The sequence below is a fragment of the Coregonus clupeaformis genome, chromosome 9 (genome assembly GCF_020615455.1).
Source record: "Coregonus clupeaformis isolate EN_2021a chromosome 9, ASM2061545v1, whole genome shotgun sequence".
Taxonomy (NCBI): domain Eukaryota; kingdom Metazoa; phylum Chordata; class Actinopteri; order Salmoniformes; family Salmonidae; genus Coregonus; species Coregonus clupeaformis.
The window spans coordinates 57,057,608-57,081,863 of NC_059200.1; the positions used below are offsets into that span (position 1 = coordinate 57,057,608).

Here is a 24,256-nt window from a genome sequence, read left to right on the forward strand (position 1 = left end):
ACCTAGCCGAGCTATTAGACTATGTGTGAATGTTTTAGTCAGTCTCCCTCCTATCGCACTAGAGTCTTGCGTCAGGCAGAAAAAATCAGCTGGCGGGTGGTCCCGGAGTTGAGAGAGAACTTGGGTAAATACAATGATGCAATTACACTTGACATGTGGACTGACGATTTTCGAAAAAGAAGATACTGCATCTTAAAACTGCAGATAATATAAGGCCAGCTACTGTGAAAGAATATTTGTGGATCTTGTTGATTTCCTCTATCGCTTCAAGAGGCCTACTGTCCACCTGGTCATTGTGTGGTTCCAAAGGATAAAGCATCACCTTCAGATGGATGTGTGGTTTCAGAGAGAAGCCAGCTGCGAGCCTGCGAACAGGCACGGTGGACGACATCCTTTTCCTGCACAGCAATTTGAAGAAATCCAGTGATGAATGGACTGTGTTGAAGTTATTGTTTTCGTATATTTATTTGTTGTCTAATATTAAAAGGCTCTTTAAAGCGATTTGAGTTGTCAAACTGTGGCACAAATTGCATTGTAAAAAAAAAAAAAGATATCTGTTATTAATTAATGGCGGGTTTCTTTTTAGCCAAATGTTGAATAGACATGCAGACAAATTAACACAGGAAAAGAGGAATAATAGCCTACTGTCTGTAGTCATAAAACCAATTAGGCTAAATCAATTTATATTATTTTGTTGGGTAACGGATCGGCTCTCGGAAGATATTATATCTTCAATATAATCATTCATTCAGAAGGTTAAACCCATAGTCTTAGGCCTGCAGTAAATTAAATTAGATAACTAGGTTAATTTTTCATTAGGTTATAATAATCCATGCCTTCTGGGAATGTTATAAAGCCAAAAAATTATGGGTGGAGTTAGAAATTTGGCTGTCAGAAGTATTACAATGGAAATTAACTTTTAATCCGTCTGTCTGAATATTTCAAGACAAGGCATATAAGGGTGCTGTTATGTGGGCAGCTTGTCTCTCCCTTTTCTGTTTCCCTTCCTCCTTGTTTTGTCCCCTCTGTGTCTGTTGTATCTGTATGTGTGTTTGTCCCCTTTATGTGGGTGTGTCTGGAGTGGATCAGGGGGCGTGCTCAGGATCTGCCTCTCCTGTGCAGCTGCGGGTTGTTTCCAGTGATTCCTGCCTACGCAGCTGCATCCTATTCTCTAATCAACCTGCACTACTTATTCCGGGGCATGGCTCTCCACCGGCGCCAGATCGTTGTTCTTACCAGAGCGGTAACTTGGCTCACCAGTAAAGTTATTTTGTCTTTGTCTTCAGCCTGGCTCTCCACTCTCCTTAACCTGTCGTTTGTTTTGTCTTTAGTTTCGGACATACCTCCCAACCTGCCTGCCTTCCTGCCTGTCGGTCTGCCTGCCTGCCTGCCTGCCTGCCTGCCTGCCTGCCTCAGCCTCTCCTTCCTCCGGAGCCGACTAGCCCACTCTGTTCCTTTACTTCAGTTGTTTTTTGGACTAAGACAATTTTAACTTTTATTAAATATTTTTGTTTCTTCCACTCCCTTTGTCGTGTTTGTTTCTCTGAGTGCTGGGTTGAACCATAGCCTAACAGAACGATCTGGCCATGGACCCAACAGAGAAACAGCACGGGGCAAACGAAGACAGCTTCCAACAAGCTATCCAGGCTCAAGGAACGTTGCTAGGACAGCATGACCAATTGATTCGGACTCTTGTGGAAGATAATCATCAATTGCTGAACCAGGTGACTCAGTTAACTACACAAGTCTCTAAATTGTCTGTTATCAGTTCTCCATCTCTCTCTGACCCCCAGTTTGATGCACCCCAAGTTGTTTCCTCTGACATTATGCAGGCGTCGTTCCGTCGGGAACCCCCTGTCACGTCGCCTGAACCGTTCAATGGAGAATTGGAAAAGTGCCGGGATTTTTGCTTCAGTGTGACTTGATTTTTTGGCAGAGACCACTGTCGTTTTCTACTGATTCCTCTAAGGTACATTATGTTCTGGGGCTGTTAAGAGGGAGAGCTCTGGTTTGGGCTGAGGCTGTGTGCTCAGATCAAACTTTGACTGGATTGACTTTTGCTGATTTTTCTGCTAAATTGAAGACTGTTTTTGACCATCCTGACCATGTGGGTAATTCCTCCAAGATACTTTTTAATTTGAGGCAGGGTTCTAACAGTGTGGCTGAGTACTCTATTGAGTTCTGGACTTTGGCAGCGGACTCCAAGTGGAACAATGTGGCACTTCAAGGAGCATTTCTAAACGGTTTGAATGAAGCCATTAAGGATGAACTGGCTGCTCGTGACGAGCCACATGATTTACATTCTCTCGTTTCCCTGTCCATTAAGCTAGACAACCGGTTGCGGAGAGGCGTCGGGAGAGAGGCGGTCGGCCGCATCTAGAGGACGAGTTCCCCAGCCGTCAACCACTCGAGTCTCGCCTCCCGGAGCCGGCAGCTTCTTGTTCCTGATTCCATCCCGAGCACAGAGGAGGAACCTATGCAAGTGGGTCGAGCTCGACTACCTCCAGCAGAGCGGCAACGGCGCCTCCAGGCGGGTGAGTGCCTGTACTGTGGAGACGCCACACACATTCTGGCTACATGCCCTAAGCGGCCAAAAGACAAGGCTCGCTCGTAACGGTGGGTCTACTTGCGAGCCCAGAGTTAGATCCTGAACCCATCATTCCCCGATTACAAGTACCTGTAACCTTACGTTTCCAGAGTCATTCCCTGCCACTCTCAGCTCTCATAGACTCAGGTGCAGAAGATAACTTTATTAGCCACCAGTTCGTTTACACAAGCTCGTATCCCCATGGAGCCACTACCTACCCCCATTCGGGTCACAGCCCTTGATGGGCGCCTCCTCGCGGAGATAACTCATCAAACCACCCCCGTTTCCCTAGTGATTTCTGGCAATCATTGTGAAAGCATTCAGCTAAGAGTTATGTCTGGCTCAGCTACCTCACTAATCCTTGGCTTCCCCTGGTTGGCTCTTCACAACCCACAAATTGATTGGACACGTCACACCATTCTCAGTTGGAGCACTAACTGCCATTCAGAGTGCCTTAGGTCAGCGGTACCCCCACTAAGTGTAACCCAACTCATCCCTCAGCTCCTCTTGATCTGTCATCTGTCCCCAAAGAATACCATGACTTAGCGGAGGTTTTCAGTAAGGACAAGGCTCTGTCTCTACCACCACATAGGCCTTATGATTGCCCTATTGAACTGCTTCCTGGTGCTCCCTTGCCCTCTAGTCGCTTATACAATCTGTCCCGACCGGAAAGAGAGGCAATGGAGCAGTACATTGGTGATTCTCTGGTCTCGGGCATAATCCGTCCCTCGTCGTCTCCCTTTGGGTGCAGGTTTCTTTTTCGTGGAAAAGAAGGACAAGTCGTTACGCCCCTGTATCGATTTCAGGGGGTTTAAACAACATAACTGTTAAAAACAAGTATCCCCTTCCACTCATCAACTCTGCTTTTGAACCTCTGCATGGCGCCACGGTTTTCTCCAAGCTCGACCTCAGGAACGCTTATCACCTTGTCCGGATCCGTAAGGGAGATGAGTGGAAAACCGCTTTCAACACTCCACTGGGACATTTTGAGTATTTGGTCATGCCCTTTGGGCTCTCAAACGCCCCTGCTGTTTTCCAAGCCATGGTGAACGATGTTCTTAGGGATTTTTTGAACCGTTTTGTCTTTGTATACCTGGATGATATTCTTGTTTTTTCCAAGTCACCCGAGGAGCATGAGTCACACGTCCGTCAAGTCCTTCAACGGCTCTTGGAAAACAAGCTGTACGTCAAAGCAGAGAAGTGTGAGTTCCACAAACAGTCTACATCGTTCCTGGGGTTCATCATTGAGAGCGGGCAGGTGAAGGCGGACCCGAGAAGATCCGGGCAGTGACGGAATGGCCCATACCCACCACCCGTAAGCAACTTCAACGATTTTGGGCTTTGCTAACTTCTACCGTAGGTTCATTAAGGGTTTTAGTAAAGTGGTGGCACCCCTTACTAGACTCACATCCCCAAAGGTCCCTTTTCTGTGGTCCCCTGAGGCGGAGCAGGCGGTAGGGGTTTTGAAGGAACTGTTTTCCACCTCCCCTGTGTTGATACACCCCAATACCTCTCTGCAGTTTGTTGTGGAGGTGGACGCGTCGGACTCAGGTGTGGGAGCCGTCCTCTCCCAGCGCTCCCCCCACTGACCAAAAGCTTCACCCCTGTGCTTTTTTCTCCAAAAAATTGTCACCCACAGAACGGAATTACGACGTTGGAAACCGAGAGCTGCTGGCGGTCAAGCTAGCACTGGAAGAATGGCGGCACTGGCTGGATGGAGCTGAACTGCCGTTTGTGGTCTGGACTGACCACAAGAACTTGGCTTACATCCAAGCCACTAAGAGACTCAACTCACGCCAAGCCAGATGGGCCCTGTTTTTAGTAGGTTTAACTTTATTCTTACATACAGACCGGGGTCAAGAAATGTTAAACCAGATGCTTTGTCCCGCCAGTTTGCTGACCCTTCGGAGACCAGCGAGCCTGAGGCAGTCCTGCCTTCCTCATGCGTCGTGGCGGCTGTTCAGTGGGAGATCGAGTCTCTTGTGAAGACTGCACTTGCCACGGACCCGGGACCGGGTGATGGACCTCCCAACCTACTCTTTGTTCCCGAGACGGTCCGGTCTCAGGTGTTGCAGTGGATTCACACCTCCCGTTTTGCTGGTCACCCTGGGATGAGACGCACGTTGACGCTGCTTAGGAGACATTTTTGGTGGCCTTCAATGGAAACTGACGTTCGGGCTTTTGTGGCAGCCTGTTCAACCTGTGCTCGGGGCAAAGCCTCCCATCAGTCCCCTTCGGGGCTGCTGCTACCCCTCCCAGTTCCCAGCCGTCCCTGGTCCCACATAGCCTTGGATTTTGTCACCGGCCTACCCAAGTCTGAAGGTAATGATACTATACTTACCATTGTGGACAGATTCTCTAAATCTGTTCACTATATAGCATTACCAAAATTACCGTCTGCCAGTGAGACAGCGGACCTCCTAGTCCAACATGTATTCCGTCCCCATGGAATACCTGTGGACATCGTATCTGATAGAGGCCCACAGTTTACTTCCCGTGTTTGGAAGGTTTTCTGTTCTGCTTTGGGTGCTTCCGTTAGTCTGTCCTCAGGGTTTCATCCCCAGACCAACGGTCAAACAGAAAGAGCCAATCAAGACCTCGAAGCAACCCTTCGTTGTGTGGCTGCTCAACATCCATCATCCTGGGCCAAACATCTGCCTTGGATAGAGTACGCCCACAACTCCCTCACCACCTCTGCCACTGGTCTTTCACCCTTCGAGGTTACCATGGGTTATCAACCCCCTCTGTTTCCTGCTCAGGAGAAGGAATTGGCTGTTCCTTCGGTTCAGGAGAACCTCCGCCGCTGCCAGAGAGTGTGGCGCGACGCTCGGGAAGCGTTGCTTCGGACCACTGACAGGAACAAGATGACAGCGGATAGGAGCAGGACTCCCGCACCTGTGTTTCATCCTGGTCAAGAGGTTTGGCTGTCGTCTAAGAACGTACCTCTTCGTACCAAATCACGCAAGCTGTCTCCTCGGTACCTGGGTCCGTTTGTGGTGGAGTCCATCATTAACCCCGCTGCGGTTCGTTTGAAGTTGCCTTCAGCCATGAAGATACACCCTACTTTCCACGTCTCCCAACTGAAACCTGTGTCCTCCAGCCTTTTGTGTCCGCCGGCTGTTCCACCTCCACCTGTTCGTCTCATTGACGACCATCCGGCCTACACCGTCAGTAGGCTACTGGACTCTCGGAGGCGGGGTAGGGGTCTCCCAATACCTAGTCGATTGGGAAGGTTATGGACCAGAGGAGAGGTCTTGGGTCCCGAAGCGTTTTGTGTTGGATCCTCAGTTGATCACGGACTTCCATCACGACAACCCTGACAGGCCTGGTGGGTCGCCAGGTGGCGACCATTGAGGGGAGTACTGTTATGTGGGCAGCTTGTCTCTCCCTTTTCTGTTTCCCTTCCTCCTTGTTTTGTCCCCTCTGTGTCTGTTGTATCTGTATGTGTGTTTGTCCCCTTTATGTGGGTGTGTCTGGAGTGGATCAGGGGCGTGCTCAGGATCTGCCTCTCCTGTGCAGCTGCGGGTTGTTTCCAGTGATTCCTGCCTACGCAGCTGCATCCTATTCTCTAATCAACCTGCACTACTTATTCCGGGGCATGGCTCTCCACCGGCGCCAGATCGTTGTTCTTACCAGAGCGGTAACTTGGCTCACCAGTAAAGTTATTTTGTCTTTGTCTTCAGCCTGGCTCTCCACTCTCCTTAACCTGTCGTTTGTTTTGTCTTTAGTTTCGGACATACCTCCCAACCTGCCTGCCTTCCTGCCTGTCGGTCTGCCTGCCTGCCTGCCTGCCTGCCTGCCTGCCTGCCTCAGCCTCTCCTTCCTCCGGAGCCGACTAGCCCACTCTGTTCCTTTACTTCAGTTGTTTTTTGGACTAAGACAATTTTAACTTTTATTAAATATTTTTGTTTCTTCCACTCCCTTTGTCGTGTTTGTTTCTCTGAGTGCTGGGTTGAACCATAGCCTAACAGGTGCAGTGAGATATCCTATTGGTTGGACGATACATTTCTCATCAATCATCTTGAAAAAACGTAAACTTAAAAACTGAAAATCAACCAATGTCAGCCTTTTAATACTTTATTGAAAGTGCGTGTGGGCGACGGAGAAAAACAAAATGGTGGAAAATGGTTTGAGGCCATGTGGCGGAGAGTGATGCGAGCGCTGGAGATGGGGGTGTGAGCAGGTGGGTCTGGGCAGGTGTGATGTAGTTGTCATTTGTATGTGTATGTTTTCTATTGTCTAAAAATATCAAATAAAATTGTACCAAAAAATTTAATAAAGAAAAATGATAAGCTCGCAACACGCATCTGATCATTCATTATGAATAGGATTTATATGATTTATTTCGTTTACATTCTTCATTGTAACCACAATGTCACAAATAATTGAACACACACAACATGAGCAGATTAACTTGGCCCAAAACATTTCTTTATGAAAGAAAATCAGAAAGAATGTTGGTATTTATTTATTTTGATCCAAAGCCACGAATGAGTGAGTCACTCAGCTTTATGCTGACAAATATAGCTTTATGCTGCGAAATAGCCAACTAAATAGGCCAAGCCTAAACAAATACATTAAATTGCCTAAATAAACTACTACATTTGATTAATAAATGAAGTAGCTCAGGTCTTGAAAATATGGGCAGCCTTTTTCCCCCTCCCTATCCTCACAGGACTCTCTTTCATTCAGTTTCTTCTTCACATCAGCAAAAGGACTCTGTGTCTCAGAAACACGTACAGCACGTCTTACCATAGATAACAAGTATCATCCCCTCAGCTCCTCAATGTCTCAATCAGTGGAGGCTCTTCAGAGCAGGAAGGAGAGGACCATCCTTCTCAGTGAATTTAATAAAAATACAAAGAGTGAAACATAAAAAGAAGTTATCCTTTTTAGATAAAACTCGACTAAATATGTCACCTGATTAAACTGATTAAAACACACTGTTTTGCAATGAAGCTCTACAGCAGGCTCAACAGTACTCAACAGGGTAGCACCATGGTGTAGCCGGTAGACAGCTATTTTTCGCACTCTTCTGGGTACATCGACTTCAATACAAAACCTAGGAGGCTCATGGTTCTCACCCCCTTCCATAGACTTACACAGTAATTATGACGACTTCTGGAGGACATCCTCCAACTTATCAGAGCTCCTGCAGCATGAACTGACATGTTGTCCATCCAATCAAAGGATCAGAGAATGAATCTAGTACTGAAAGCATAAGCTACAGCAAGCTAGCACTGCAGTGCATAAAATGTGGTGAGTATTTGACTTAAAGAGAGAGAAAAACAATAGTTGAACAGTTTTTAATTTTTAAAAAAAATCTAAAATTAAGGAGAAGCAGCAGAGAGAGAGAAATATTTCGTTGTATTATTTTTTTCAGTTTCAGTTTCACTTATGCTAGCTAATGCAGCTAATTAACCTACTCAACAACCTGACTCAAACAGAGAGGAATTATATTTATATTAGGTAGCTGGCTAAGGCTATCCAACACTTCCAATTCAAGGTAATCTTTCGGGCCCGCCGTTGTAACTGCTAAACTGCTGGCTGTACACTACTGCATGATTGTACACATGGATTAGATTGTGGGTTTACTTACGCGTTAGTTCTAGTAGCTATGTTGACTATCACTTTAGCTAATATGGTGACAACGATGTAGGCTGTGTGTAGAGGTTATGGTATGAAGGTTTGGCTTGGAGTGTTTTTTTCGCCTGGTGTCGTGAATGAGCCTGGTCATTGTGACCTGATGACTCCTTCAGTCCCCCGACTCTGTTAACAGTGAAACAAGGAAGTATAAGAAGAAGCGCATGAAGGACAATAAAATGATCCAGCCTGGATCAGCTGAGGAGCAGCATGGCCCAGTTAAAGGCAGGGAGGAAGTGGCGGGTGTGGGTAGTCTGTATACAGATGTTCCTCTGCCGGAGGGCGGAAAATAATTTTATATGGCGACACGCCCGTCGAACTCAAGCCCTGGGTTAGAGCTGGTGGAGCTACCGGATGGCACGTGGGCGTTGATGTAGATGTCACCACGGATCATCGTCACGTGTGAAGGAGACAATGTGTTACCTAACTCTGTCTTGACATCACGTGTGAGGGGGAGGATGTGTTGTATTGCTGCAATTAAGGGAGACATTGGCTTGGGCAAAATGTATAAATACCAATGTATAAGATAGGAAAGGGCAGATGCTGGGACAGAGCAGGAGCAGATTGATTTGTCAGAAGCGTGAAGATTTTGGGGCAAGGTGTCACGATCGTTGACTGAAGCGGACCAAGGCGCAGCGTGATAAGCGTACATTCTTTATTTAGTACACACACGAACCAAAACAACAAACGAAACGATACGTGAAGTCCTAGGTTATACACAAAACCTTACGGAACAAGATCCCACAATTAACTAGTGAAAACAGGCTACCTAAGTATTGGCCCCAATCAGAGACAACGAGCTACAGCTGCCTCTGATTGGGAACCACCCTGGCCAACATAGATCAAAACGAACTAGAACCAAAAACATAGAAACAAAACATAGAAAATCCACACCCTGGCTCAACATATAAGAGTCCCCAGAACCAGGGCATGACAGTACCCCCCCCCCAAAGGCGCGGACTGCGACCGCGCCACACCAACACAACGGGGTAGGGGCCGGGTGGGCATTCCGCCTCGGAGGCGGGTCCGGCTCCGGGCGTGACCACCACTCTCTCTCTACCCCCCCGTAGCGCCCCTGGTCTGGTCTGGTCTGGCCCCACTGGCCGGAGCTGGACTGGACACCGGTGGAGCGGATTACTCTGGCTCCGGTGTGGAGCAGCTGACCGGTGCCGGACCAGGCTGACGGCGCGCACCACTGGCTTGGTGTGGGGAGCAGGAACAGGCCGGACCGGGCTGGCGACGCGCACCACAGGCTTGGTGCGAGGGACAGGAACAGGCCGGACCGGGCTGGCGACGCGCACCACAGGCTTGGTGCGAGGGACAGGAACAGGCCGGACCGGGCTGGCGACGCGCACCACTGGCTTGGTGCGGGGAGCAGGAACAGGCCTGACCGGGCTGGCGACGCGCACCACTGGTTTGGTGCGAGGGACAGGAACAGGCCGGACCGGGCTGGCGACGCGCACCACAGGCTTGGTGCGGGGAGCAGGAACGGGCCGGACCGGGCTGGCGACGCGCACCACAGGCTTCGTGCGAGGGACAGGAACGGGCCGGACCGGGCTGGCGACGCGCACCACAGGCTTGGTGTGAGGGACAGGAACAGGCCGGGCTGGACTGTGGAGATGGACTGGAGGTCTGGAGCGGAGAGCTGACATAACCCGTCCTGGCTGAATGCCTATTTCCACACACTCTGTGTGAGGCATCAGCACAGGACGTACAGGGCTGTGCACTCGTACTGGCACTACAGCACGTGGCACTGGCGCAGGATATCCGGGACCGAGGAAGGGTACTGGAGGCCACGAGCGTTGAGCCGGCACACTCCGTCCTGGCTGCATGCCCACCTTAGCACGACACGTGCGTGGTGCTAGCACAGGACGTGCAGGACTGTGCCGGAACACTCGCGGCACAGTACGTGGCTCCGCATAACACGGAACCTGTCCAGTCTCACGCTGCCTAGCCTGAGTACGGGAAGTTGGCTCTGCTCTACCTCTAGGCTCCGCCAACCACCCTTCCATCCCCCCAAACCTGATGGCCTCCTCTCCTAGTCCGCCGATTCGTCCTGTAGCTGCCTCCAGCAGCCCCATCGTCCACGCCGTGTGCCCCCCCCCAAAAAATGTATTGGGGTTGCCTCTCGCGTGTCCGACGTCGACCCGGTTGGCGCCGTTTCTCCTCTCCTGCCTGGGCATTTACTTTTGCCCATGGCCCTCTGCCCGCGAATATGTCCTCCCAAGACCACCATTCGCCCACCTGGGACATCGCCCACTTCTCCTCCTGGGCACGCTGCTTTGTCCTCTGGTGGTGGGATCTTCTGTCACGATCGCTGACAGATGAAGCGGACCAAGGCACAGCGTGATAAGCGTACATTCTTTATTTAGTACACACACGAACCAAAACAACAAACGAAACGATACGTGAAGTCCTAGGTTATACACAAAACCTTACGGAACAAGATCCCACAATTAACTAGTGAAAACAGGCTACCTAAGTATGGTCCCCAATCAGAGACAACGAGTTACAGCTGCCTCTGATTGGGAACCACCCTGGCCAACATAGATCAAAACGAACTAGAACCAAAAACATAGAAAACAAAACATAGAAAATCCACACCCTGGCTCAACATATAAGAGTCCCCAGAACCAGGGCTTGACACAAGGTAACAACAGAGCTTGATTACTACTGTTAGAAGCAATTGTAGAAATAACTAAGCGTTATTGCTATTAAAACTAAAAAAAATCCATCAGTTGTGAAGCTGAGGAACCAAATCAAATCAATCTGCTCCCTGTACATGTGACTATTAAACACTCTGGATCTCTGAATCAAATAAGAAGTGTGACTGGTTTTCATTAACTAGTTATTGTGTTGGTTTGAGAAAGTGCTCAGAAGTAAAGGAACATTATAACAACTTTAGGCTAAGGGGCTTCACCTTCACAGTGGCCCGTTGCCAGACCATATTGTGAGCTCGAGCAGGGAACCAAAGGGGAGCTTGAGGGTAACTGTGTTAAAGGAACACTCAAAGGAGCACTGGGAGTCTAGCCTATAGAGCTTTAGTCCTCTACCCAGACGAAGTGCTGAACCCCTGTTTTCAGCTAAAGATGATTTAGTTGAAACCCTATGCCTGGGACTTAATGAGTGTGACTCACTCGTGAGGGTGTTGTCCGGACAGTTAGGAAGGGAGGACCAGCCACTGGTAGGAGTGTTCGTGATTATGCCACGCTTATAACAAGTAGTGTAACCCCGTGGCGGAACGTAGCCTGCAAGTACAGTGACAGCAGCGCAGTAAGAGCCGTGCCACGTATTAAAATAGTACAGAGTGTACTATAACTAAATATCGGATTGCTCGATCGCATTATATATAAGAATAGCCCCCGCTGACGCATAGTTTACCGTGTCACGAACTACTCGTGAAGTGTAATCAGTAGGAAGGAGTGAGCTAACCCCTGTGGCAAGCAGGGATAGACCAAGAGGAGTGACCAGGTTGTTAAAGTTGAGTTTGGCGCTCTTAACACAGCTTAGGGTAATCAGTAGAAAGGAGTGAGCTAACCCCTGTGGCAAGCAGGGATAGACCAAGAGGGGTGACCCGGTTGTTAAAGTTGAGTTTGATGCTCTAAACACAGCTTAGGGTAGGACGACAGGGAGGCCCCCTCACCGGGAAAGAGGCTTTTACCGTGGGATAATCCAGGCCTACAACGTGTGGTGAGAGTTGACCCACCCTGTGAGGTCAAGTGACGACCCACAGGCTAAGACTACCCATGCATGTGTGAACCTAGTAGGATCATCAGGGAGACGACCCATACTAGTCACCTCAACATTCTTGGCGCCCAACGTCGGGCCCTTAAATAGTTAAAAATCTACAAAGTAACCTACAGTAATTGGTTAGTAGAATAAAGGCGAGGCGCCAAACTAAAAGGGCCCTGAGAAATAAAGACTAAAAGCAGAGGTACAAGAACTAAAACCCTAGGAACAGAGTCTTAATTCATTAAATCCAATTAGGGACAAGTTTTGAGCATATTGACCTAAAGTAACCGGTCTAAAGACAGCAAGCGTAAGAGATACCTGGTTGTAGAAAAAGCTACTTAAAGTAATTAGTTGTGAAAAGAAGCCTCTTAATCTTAGTCAAATTAATCAAAATGGCACATGGTTCAAATGAAGACTTAGCCTTTCCAGTGACCCTAATACCCATCAGAGAAGTATGGGACAAAATACCAGAAACAGTAAAAGGAATGTTAATGAATGAAGGAATCAACTGTGATAAATGGATAAATCTAATGGTAGAATTGAAAGGAGGATAATTCTACTGGAACCCGGTTAAACAACAGCATAGGCTGATACTGACCAGAGTTCCTAGTTCAGGCTCAGTGGCAGAAGCCACATTGGAAAACTGGGTGGCCTGGTTTACGAAACGTTAGGAGAAGAGAGGGAAATTTAGGGAAAACAATGAGTTCCTCCCTTAGAATGGATAGATGGTTGGTGGCTCTTGGTAAGTACGACACCACCTTGAATATTCAGACGTGTGAGTATGTGGTTCCAGGGGATGTCATGGACGTGACACCCACAATAGTAACACAAGTGGACTATAAATGTAGCTTACACTATGAGAGGGGAGTGCCTAGTACAATATGTGGGTATAGTAATTTAAGAAGGTTATACAGTGTTGGAATGGTGGGGGGGGGGGGGCAAGCAGCAACGCAGTATCCCCTTTAATGTCGACTCCTATGATGCCCTCAGACCTGCAATGGCATGCAGGCTGGGTACAGTTGCGCAAAAAATGGGATAGTAAGGAACAGTTGGAAACTGGGTGGAGAGGTTCAGGGCCAGAATACCTAGACCATGAAAGGTTGGCTCATCTATATCTACCACCACCTCCCTCTTACCAAAAAGCAGGGCCTCATGGACACCCTTCGGCGCCCGCGCAAGAAGAAATGGGAGGCCATGGGCCCGAAAGGGGTGAAAGTGGGCCTGCCCGGAAAAAAACAGAAACACCTAGAGGTCTGACATGCACTGTCAACTGTGGGACCTTATATAGACAGGTGTGTGCCTTTCCAAATCATGTCCAATCAGTTTAATTTACCACAGGTGGACTCCAATCAAGTTGTAGAAACATCTCAAGGATGATCAGTGGAAACAGGATGCACCTGAGCTCAATTTTGAATCTCATAGCAAAGGGTCTGAATACTTACAGTGGGGAAAAAAAGTATTTAGTCAGCCACCAATTGTGCAAGTTCTCCCACTTAAAAAGATGAGAGAGGCCTGTAATTTTCATCATAGGTAAACGTCAACTATGACAGACAAATTGAGAAAAAAAAATCCAGAAAATCCCATTGTAGGGTTTTTAATGAATTTATTTGCAAATTATGGTGGAAAATAAGTATTTGGTCACCTACAAACAAGCAAGATTTCTGGCTCTCACAGACCTGTAACTTCTTCTTTAAGAGGCTCCTCTGTCCTCCACTCGTTACCTGTATTAATGGCACCTGTTTGAACTTGTTATCAGTATAAAAGACACCTGTCCACAACCTCAAACAGTCACACTCCAAACTTCACAATGGCCAAGACCAAAGAGCTGTCAAAGGACACCAAAAACAAAATTGTAGACCTGCACCAGGCTGGGAAGACTGAATCTGCAATAGGTAAGCAGCTTGGTTTGAAGAAATCAATTGTGGGAGCAATTATTAGGAAATGGAAGACATACAAGACCACTGATAATCTCCCTCGATCTGGGGCTCCACGCAAGATCTCACCCCGTGGGGTCAAAATGATCACAAGAACGGTGAGCAAAAATCCCAGAACCACACGGGGGGGACCTAGTGAATGACCTGCAGAGAGCTGGGACCAAAGTAACAAAGCCAACCATCAGTAACACACTACGCCGCCAGGGACTCAAATCCTGCAGTGCGAGACGTGTCCCCCCTGCTTAAGCCAGTACATGTCCAGGCCCGTCTGAAGTGCATTTGGATGATCCAGAAGAGGATTGGGAGAATGTCATATGGTCAGATGAAACCAAAATATAACTTTTTGGTAAAAACTCAACTCGTCATGTTTGGAGGACAAAGAATGCTGAGTTGCATCCAAATAACACCATACCTACTGTGAAGCATAGGGTTGGAAACATCATGCTTTGGGGCTGTTTTTTCTGCAAAGGGACCAGGACGACTGATCCGTGTAAAGGAAAGAATGAATGGGGCCATGTATCGTGAGATTTTGAGTGAAACCCTCCTTCCATCAGCAAAGGGCATTGAAGATGAAACGTGGCTGGGTCTTTCAGCATGACAATGATCCCAAACACACCGCCCGGGCAACGAAGGAGTGGCTTCGTAAGAAGCATTTCAAGGTCCTGGAGTGGCCTAGCCAGTCTCCAGATCTCAACCCCATAGAAAATCTTTGGAGGGAGTTGAAAGTCTGTGTTGCCCAGCGACAGCCCCAAAACATCACTGCTCTAGAGGAGATCTGCATGGAGGAATGGGCCAAAATACCAGCAACAGTGTGTGAAAACCTTGTGAAGACTTACAGAAAACGTTTGACCTGTGTCATTGCCAACAAAGGGTATATAACAAAGTATTGAGAAACTTTTGTTATTGACCAAATACTTATTTTCCACCATAATTTGCAAATAAATTCATTAAAAATCCTTCAATGTGATTTTCTGGATTTTTTTTTCTCATTTTGTCTGTCATAGCTGACGTGTACCTATGATGAAAATTACAGGCCTCTCTCATCTTTTTAAGTGGGAGAACTTGCACAATTGGTGGCTGACTAAATACCTTTTTTCCCCACTGTATGTAAATAAGGTATTTATGTTCTTAATTTTTAATACATCTGCAAAAAAAAATGCAAACCTGTTTTCGCTTTGCCATTATGGGGTATTGTGTGTAGATTGATGAGGATTTTTTTTTTATTAAATCAATTTTAAAATATGGCCGTAACGTAACAAAATGTGGAAAAGGTCAAGGGGTCTGAATACTTTCCGAATGCACTGGATAACAGATAGATCTCCAATGAGGACATGCTGCATTTCTCACTTTCAATGAGACTGTATGATCTGTAATTCTAATTCTTTGTTTCTCCTTCAACAAAAAATTTAATATTAGCCTGTTAGCCCCCATGTAATTAGTTAGCTTTCCTTCATTGTTTGCTGTAAAAGATAGCAGAGAAAATTTGATTAAATCAACAACACCTTTTTCTAATATTTAAACGGAAGGAAGAGATCTTAATCCATCTTTCTCTGTGATTCGAGTGTCACTGTTGACAACTTCGTGCAATTTCTTAGAGGTAATCAAAAAAAAAATGCCAATGGGATAACACTAATATTTCAAAAAACTACATTAGCTGAGGTCCCAAATGTCGTTCAGGAATATTGACGGAGAAAAGAGGAGGGGTACAACTCACTTTAACATGCATTGGCTAATCAAAACTATCCATGTGTCAACAATGTAAGGAGTGGGAACTGTCAGGAGAAAAAATAGAAATAAAAGGAAAAGGAAAACAGCAGCAAGAAAACTATAGAATAACTTCAACTCAATCGAATAGGTTTTTTGACTATTGTAGCTGAGAAGTAATTATCTCTATGACCAGAAATGTCAAATAAAAGTGTGAATCGAGCACCAACACATTGTCTATCTAGTCTGTCTGTGTGGCTAGGAGCCCTGAAAGTCATGTGACTATACTGAATAGTTCTTATAAACACCTCTAATCTAGAATTTACAGTATATCACTTGTGGTCCAGGAGAGCTGCAACGTGTGGAGGTATTTGTCCCAACCCAACACTAACACACCTGATTAAAATAATCAACTAAGTCATCAAGACCTTGATTAGCTGAATCTGATGTGTTAGTGCTGGGCTAGGACAGAACCCTGCTCATACTGCAACCAGGGTTGGGGCATTGTCTTAAACAGCGTGACAAACTGAGCAACGAGCGTCGTGTAGTGTCGCCACCTCAATTCCATTTCAATTCAGTCAATTCAGGAAATAAATAAAAACTCAAACTCCAATAAAAAAACATCTCAGTGCTTCTATATGAGAAAAAAAATGGAATTGGAATTTCAGTTTACTTCCTGAATTGGCTCAATAGAAATGCAATTGACCTCAACCCTGATTGCAACCCTCTAGAACTAGGAGTTCAGAACAGTGTACTTACTAATCTGACACAGTGTTGTCTTCAAGGGTATCAACGCTGAAGAGTCTTTCCTCTTGTCTCTCTCTCCTCTGAGGCTAAGGTCCAGCTATTAACTTTTATATAATAACTATTCCAGTCAGTCAGTCAGATAGTCAGTCAAACAGACAGTCGGTTAGTCAGTCAGTCATCCCTGCATGTGCTACAGTCCTGCAATTCGTTACGACACTGACCAGGGCAGTGTTAAATATAGTCAGGTTGCATTCTGGTCTGCAGGGTGAAGGGGGTCTCTCTCTGGAGCAGTGGAGTCAGGTTACACCTTGAGACAGACAGAAGGAAACCACTGCACAGATTTCATTAGTGTTTCAAGGCATTATAGATTCAACATGGATGTCATGTTGTCAATCAGTTCAGTGTGTCTGTAATGATCAGTGTCAGTGTGTATGACTGTCTCCCCATGGTGGAAACTGTCATGGTGGAAGGCAGGCATGCTTTTGTGGGTTGGGCAGAGTTGCCTGCCATATTTCTTACACCCATCCAGTTGTTTTCAGCTCCACAAGGGGCCTTCAAGACTTGTCTGAGGGGTAGGGCTATACTATACTAAGAGTGGGAGGTAGGAGTTGATATTGAACTGGGGCTATCATAGCTTTACTTTCATGCAAGTTGTGTTGTAAACAGCCACTGAAGGACACTGTGTTGTATATAGAGGAGTGTTCCTCACATGGACTTAGTTAGACATCACATCTTTGCATCTGTCCCATTATGGCGTCTGTGAGGGCATGGGCAGTGCCATTGAGGCCATCTCCATTTTGAAGTAGTCCATTTTCTTATTCTACTACTTGAATTGGATACTGCCACCTGGAATGTGCTGTTTGAGCATATATAAAGCCAAGGTTGGCGATTTACTGCCACCTGCAGTTATGGAATATTTGCTCCCAAGTATAATTCCTTGGCAGATCCCTCCTGATGACCTAGATGTAATTGGGTGATCCTTCCTTAAACCATAGGAAGTCCCACCCAGTTGACTACTTTAAAATGGTGGAAGTCCTCAATGACAATGTCCATGCAAAAAACGGGTTATTTCCATGTAGTGTTTGTATTTGTATTTATTAGGGATTCTTGGGGTCCAAACACATTAAGGCACTTACATTACATATAAAAAAAACGATAAAATAGTATAACCTTATTACACCACTACATATCTACAAAAAAGTTTTGTAATACCACCATACAACAATGTTACAATATACGTGTCTGTAGAGTGTGTGTTCTAGCGTTAGTGTGCGTATGTGTGTCTGTACCTGTGTGTGTGTCTCTTTATAGTCCCCGCTGTTCCATAAGGTATATTTGTATCCGTTTTTTATATCGGATTATACTGCTTGCATCAGTTAACTGATGTGGAGTAGAGTTCCATGAAGTCATGGCACTCTGTAGTACTGTGTGCCTCCCATAGTCTGTTCTGGACTTGGCGATTGTGAAGAGACCTCTGGTGGCATGTCTTGTGGTGTATGCATGGGTGTCTGAACTGTGTGCTAGTACTTTAAACAGACAGCTTGGTGCATTCAGCTTGTCAACACTTCTTACAAAAACAAGAAGTGATGAAGTCACTCTCCTCCACTTTGAGCCATGAGCGATTGACATGCATGTCACTAATGTTAGCTCCCCATGTGCATTTAAGGGTCAGCCGTGCTGCCCTGTTCTGAGCCAATTGTAATTTTCTTAAGTCCCTCTTTGTGGCACCTGACCACATGACTGAACCGTAGTCCAGGTGTGACAAAAATAGGGCCTGTAAGACCTGCCTTGTTGAAAGTGTTGTTAAGAAGGCAGAGCAGCACTTTATTATGGAAATACTTCTCCCCATATTAGCTACTGTTGTATCAATATGTTTTGACCATGACAGTTTACAATCCAGGGTTACTCCAAGCAGTTTAGTCACCTCAACTTGCTCAATTTCCACATTATTGATTACAAGATTTAGTTGAGGTTAAGGGTTTAGTGAATGACTTGTCCCAAATACAATGCGTTTAGTTTTTGAAATATTTAGGATTAACTTATTCCTTGCCACCTATTCTGAAACTAACTGCAGCTCTTTGTTAAGTGTTGCAGTCATTTCAGTCGCTGTAGTAGCTGACGTGCATAGTGTTGAGTCATCCGCATACACAGAAACACTGTGGCATGTCATTAGTAAAGATGGAAAAAAGTAAGGGGCCTAGACAGCTGCCCTGAGGAATTCCTGACTCTACCTGGATTATGTTGGACAGGCTTCCATTAAAGAACACCCTTTGTGTTCTGTTAGACAGGTAAATCTTCATCCACAATATAGCAGGGGGTGTAAAGCCATAACACATGTTTTTCCAGCAGCAAACTATGATCGATAATGTCAAAAGCCCCACTGAAGTCTAACAAAACAACCCCCACAATCTCTTTATCATCAATCTTTTTATCATCAATTTCTCTTAGCCAATCATCAGTCATGTCCTTCTCTATAAGCGTGCTGAAAGTTTGTTGTCAATTTGTTTACTGCAAAAATCATTGTATCTGGTCAAACACCATTTTTTCCGAAGTTTACTAAGGGTTGGTAACAGGCTGATTGGTTGGCTGTTTGAGCCAGTAAATAGACAACAAAAACTAATTCACCTCTTCCACACTCGCTTTACAGAATTCAAAAGTACAATGCTTGTTTTTCATAATTTTGTCAGATATACTTGGATGTGTAGTGTCAGTGTTTGTTGCTGGCATGTCATGCCTGAGTTTGCTAATCTTGCCAATGGAAAAATAATTAAAGTAGTTGGCACTGTCAGTGGGTTATGTGATGAATGAGCCATCTGATTCAATTAATGATAGATCTGACTTTGCCTTTTTGCCCAAAATGTAATTTAAGTTGCTCCAACGCTTTATACTATCATTCTATATATAATTTATCTGTGTTTCATAGTTATAGTTTCTTCTTCTTTTTATTAAGTTTAGTCACATGATTTCTCAATTTGCAATACGTTTGCCAATTGGTTGTGCTGCCAGACTTATTTGCTATACCTTTTGCCTCATCCCTCTCAACAATAAACATGTTCAATTCCTCATTAATTCAAGGGGATTTGACCGTTTTTACAGTTATCTTCTTAATGGGTGAATGCTTATTGTTAAATGGAATAAGCAATTTCATAAATGTGTCGAGTGCAGCGTCTGGTTGCTCCTCACTACACACCACAGACCAGCAAATATTATTTACATCATCAACATAGCAATCACTACTAAACTTTTTGTATGACCTCTAAAAAATGCTGTATGACACTAATTAGGCCCAGCCTTTGGAACTTTGGTTTTCCTAGATATGGCTAGTATATTGTGATCACTATATCCAATGGATTTGGTTAATGCTTTAAAGCACATTTCTGCAGCATTAGTAAAGATGTGATCAACACATGTTGATGATTTCATTCCTGTGCTGTTTGAAACTACCCTGGTAGGTTGACTGATAACCTGAACCAGGTTGCAGGCACTGGTTACAGTTTGAAGCTTTTTCTTGAGTGAGCAGCTTGATGAAAGCCATTCAATATTGAAATCACCCAGAAAATGTACCTCTCTGTTGATATCACATAAATTATCAAGCATTTCACAAATATTATCCAGATACTGACTGTTAGCACTTGGTGGTCTATAGCAGCTTCCCACAAGTGTCACGACTTCCTCCGAAGCTGCCTCCCCTCCTTGTTCGGGCAGGCTTCGGCGTTCGGCGTTCGTCGTTCGTCGGCCACTGCCGCTCCATATCTCATCATTCCATTTATCTTGTCTTGTTAATTACACACACCTGGTTCATATTCCCCTCATTAGGACATGTTTAAGTGTTCCCTCTGCCCCCTTGTCCTTGTGGGTGATTGTTCATTGTGAGGATTAGTAGCTCGGTTGAGCTCAGTATTTTGTATTGCCAGGATATTTTTGCCCGTGTGCATGTTTGTTCCAGTGCGCCTGTTTTGCGCCCTGGACTGGTTACGCTGGATTACGGAATAAACTCTGTATACTGTGAATTACCCTCCTGCGCCTGACTCTTTCAAATCACGCATCACAACAAGAATGGGCTTTAGGTGAGGCAGATGAACCTGTAGCCATATAACTTCAACAGTATTTAACATGAGATCCTCTCTTAGCTTTACATTAATGTGGTTCTGAATATAGACTGCAACACAGCCCCCATTGGCATTTCTGTCTTTTCTGTAGATGTTATGACCATGTATTGCTACCACTGTATCATCATAAATTAAGTTACTTACAGTGCATTCGGAAAGTATTGAATAATGGCGCCGGAGGGGGTGGCTGCAGTTTTACGGGATCCTAACCAATTGTGCTATTTTGTGTGTTCTTTAGTATTGTTTGTAACTTATTTTGTACATATTGCTGCTGCTACCGTCTCTTATGACCGAAAAGAGCTTCTGGATATCAGAACAGCGATTACTCACCTCGAACTGGACAAATATTTTTTCTTTAATGAATCTGATGCGAAGAATATACTGTTGCTCCCAGACCAGGTCCAAATCCCCGTCATTCGCATGAAGAAAATATGGAGACACAGAGGGCACAGATCCGGATGCCTTGTGAGAATTCATCGGCGAGAGGGTAACCCGCCTCTACCATCCGTTCTATTGGCCAACTTGCAATCACTGGAGAATAAACTGGATGAGCTCCATTTGAGACTATCCTACCAATGGGACATTAAAAACTGTAATATCTTATGATTCACGAGTCGTGGCTGAACGACGACACAGATAAAATACAGTTGGCTGGGTTTTCCGTGCATCGGCAGGTCAGAACAGCTGCGTCTGGTAGGACGAGGAATGGTGGTGTGTGTCTATTTGTCAATAACAGCTGGTGCGCGATGTCTAATATTAAGGAAATCTCTAGGTATTGTCGCCTGAGTACATCATGATAACCTGTAGACCACACTATCTACCAAGAGAGTTTTCATCTATATTTTTCGTAGCCATCCATTTACCACCACAAACTGATGCTGGCACTAAGACCGAACTCAACGAGCTGAATAAAGCCATAAGCAAACAAGAAAATGCTCAACCAGAAGCGGCGCTCCTAGTGGCCGGGAACTTTAATGCAGGCAAACTTACATCCGTTTTCCTAATTTCTACCAGCATGTCACGTGCAACCAGAGTAAAAGAAACACTAGACCACCTTTATTTCACACACAGAGACGCGTACAAAGCTCTCCCTTGCCCTCCATTTAGCAAATCTGACCATAATTATATCCTCCTGATTCCTGCTTACAAGCAAAAACTAAAGCAGGAAGTACCAGTGACTCGCTCAATACGGATATGGTCAGATAATGCGGATGCTACGCTACAGGACTGTTTTGCTAGCACAGGCTGGAATAGGTTCCGGGATTCATCCAATGGCATTGCATCAAGAAGTACATCGACAACGTCGTCCCCACAGTGACTGTAGGTACATATCCCAACCAGAAGCCATGGATTACAGGCAACATCCACACCGAGTTAAAGGCTAGAGCTGCCGCTTTTAAAGAGCGGGACACTAATCAGGACACTTATAAGAAATCCCGCTATGCCCTCAGACAAACCATCAAGCAGGCAAAGCGTCAATACAAGACTAAGATTCAATCCTACTACACCGGCTCTGACGCTCATCGAGATGTGGCAGGGCTTGCAAACTATTACGCACTACAAAGGGAAACCCAGCCACGAGCCTGACAGACGGGCTAAATGCCTTTTATGCTTGCTTCGAGGCAAGCAACACTGAAGCATGCATGAGAGCACCAGCTGTTCCGGACGACTGTGTGATCACGCTCTCCGTAGCCGATGTGAGCAAGACATTTAAACAGGTCAACATTCACAAGGCCGCGGTGCCAGATGGATTACCAGGACGTGTACTCAGAGCATTCGTGGACCAACTGGCAAGTGTCTTCACTGACATTTTCAACCTCTCCCTGACTGAGTCTGTAATACCTACATGTTTCAAGCAGACCACCATAGACCTTATGCCCAGGAAAGATATAACAGAACCTCATCTTCTCTGAGACGCTGGAAGAGCATGAGAGTAGGCTGCTACGGGTTCTCCAACGCCTCAATGAGTATGGGTTGGTGTCTCCCGAGAAGTGCAAGTTCTACCAGTCTATCCGCTACTTGGGACACATCGTATCCTAAAACGGCTTTGAAATGGAACCTGAGAAGATCAAAGCCTTAAAAACCTGGCCAAGTCCAAGAAACCTGAAAAAGCTCATACATTGTTTACCAGGGGGCAGGGCTACCGACGTAAAGACTAATCTAAAGATGATGCTGGCTTAGGCTAAAACTGGCGAGTGCAGAGAGTATAGGGATATTGTTATCCACGTCGGCACCAATGATGTTAGGATGAAACAGTCAGAGGCCACCAAGCACAACATAGCTTCAGCGTGTGACTTAGCTTGAAAGATGTGTTGGCATCGAGTAATTGTCTCTGGCCCTCTCCCAGTTAGGGGGAGAGATGAGCTCTACAGCAGACTCGCACAACTCAATTGCCTTCTTTCTGGGACTCACCCACAAACAGGACCAAGCCTGGCAAGCTTAGTGGAGTCTGCCCCTAGTACAGTCAGTTTAGTCAGCTCAGTTTTCCCCATTGAGACCGTGTCTGTGCCTCGATCTACAGTAGGTTGGCCAAAACTAAACATGGCGGTGTTCGCCTTAGCAATCTCACTGGAATAAAGACCTCCTCCACTCCTGTCATTATTGAAAGAGATTGTGATTATACATCACGTCTCAAAATAGGACTACTTAATGTTCAATCCCTCACCTCCAAGGCAGTCATAGTCAATGAACTAATCACTGGTCATAAACTAATGTCATTGGACTGAAAAATGTCTTAAGCTTAACGACTTTACTGAGTTACTGTAAAGGAGGTCCTCTCCTCCTGGTTACACTAGTGGCCATATCCCCTGCGCATCCCGTAAAGATGGAAGTGTTGCTAACATTTATGACAGCAATTTTAATCTATGCAGGCTATTCAATCACTTTTTATATCTACTGTTTACAGGCATCCTGGGCTGAATACAGCGTTCCTCACTGAGTTTCCTGAATCCATATCGGACCTCGTAGTCATGGCAGATTATAATATCCATCCACTAGGACTCATATCACATCCATCACCCATCCCCACACATAATCCTCACATTACAGACACAAATAATTCTATCACCACAACACAACCGCTATCCAATAGATTGTCTTTGACTAATAAACATACATCTAAAACACGTAACATTTGTGAAAATGTTAACCTAAACGTCAACCCTAACCCTAGCACTAACCCAAACCATGACACAGGTGTTATCCCACACAACCCCTTTACACCCTCACACCCCACTAACATGCCTAATCATGCGCCCCAAAAATGTAGTCTAAACAGTGTTGATGACAGAGATGACCCTCAGCTTGTAGAAATATCACAGCACTATCTTTGATCATCTTTGATAGATGAAATAATCATCCTTAACTCTGCCCCCAACCATCCCCCTCATCATACCCATAACCCGGTCACTGCTAATACACACACACCCTTGACATCATACCATGACACAGGCATTAACATATACAAACCCTGTACACCCCTATACCCCACTAACACACTTAATCATGCTCCCTCTACCACAACCCAAAACGGTGGTACACAGCCAACAATCCCTCAATGAAACATACAATCATAGACAAAATAAACTGTGGACAATTTGATGCAGATTTGGTTGACTAGCCTTCAGACTCTCCGATGCATTCTAATTACGATGACCCTTCTGATTTTGAAAGATATGCTATAGCAGCTGTTGTATGCACCTCGGATACCCTAGATGACCAGGCAATTGATGAAGTGCCTCAACATGTCCAAGATTTAATCGCTAAGATAAACAGTGGGGGATTTAATGCTGATTGAATCG

At 45.6% G+C, this 24,256-nt stretch overlaps 1 protein-coding gene across 1 annotated transcript in view; it reads right to left on the bottom strand.

The window, feature by feature from the left end:
* LOC121574129 (F-box only protein 40-like) overlaps nt 1-16,535 on the bottom strand; it is a 54,310-nt gene extending 37,775 nt beyond the window's left edge. Inside the window, exon 1 of the mRNA XM_041886738.2 lies at nt 16,360-16,535. The gene's annotated coding sequence lies outside the window, so the exon portion shown is untranslated. The remainder of the gene's footprint in view (nt 1-16,359) is intronic.
* Nucleotides 16,536-24,256: the final 7,721 nt, after the last annotated feature.